General features: G+C 59.4%; 1 protein-coding gene across 1 annotated transcript in view; it reads right to left on the bottom strand.

Annotated features, from left to right (window-relative positions):
* The window catches only part of LOC103922939 (zinc finger protein 850-like), a 158,981-nt gene that overhangs the window by 4,808 nt on the left and 153,663 nt on the right, over positions 1-510 (bottom strand).

The raw sequence follows: 510 nt of genomic DNA, 5'->3' as shown, positions 1-510 counted from the left end.
GGCTCGTCTGCTTCGCGTGGACGGCTGCCGGAGGCACGCCGGCGCCGCGCGTACCACCACCGCCGCCACCACGGGCGGCGGGGACCCCGTGAGATTAAAAGCGTTAGAAGTCATCCCGGAGTCACGATGAACAGAATCGGGGAATAATTCGGGGTAGACAGGACTTTGGGGGTGTCTGCAATCCTGCCTGGAGCCCGGCAGCCCCGCTCTGGGCATCCACGGGGCTCCCTGCACCGCGGAGCCCCAGACTGGACCCAGTGCCCAGACGCGGTCTCACCAGTGCCGTGAAAATCCTTCCATCTCGCTGCACGGTAGAGTTAAACACCCTGAGCTGTTGAGGGATGCAAGAGACGCCAGACGCCCGTAGAAAGGCAGAGATCTTTACTGGAGGAAACGACCTTCTTTTCTGCTTTCTGGGAATTTTTTTTGCGGGGGAATACAGAGGAAAATAACAAACAGCCATGTGGGGCAAACCCAAACGTTCCCCGAGCTCTTTGTTCTTGCCCTTGG

This window comes from Pygoscelis adeliae, unplaced genomic scaffold (genome assembly GCF_000699105.1).
Source record: "Pygoscelis adeliae isolate BGI_AS28 unplaced genomic scaffold, ASM69910v1 Scaffold459, whole genome shotgun sequence".
Taxonomy (NCBI): domain Eukaryota; kingdom Metazoa; phylum Chordata; class Aves; order Sphenisciformes; family Spheniscidae; genus Pygoscelis; species Pygoscelis adeliae.
The sequence above is the reverse complement of the archived record's forward strand: the minus strand, read 5'-3'. Positions and strand labels throughout refer to the sequence as shown.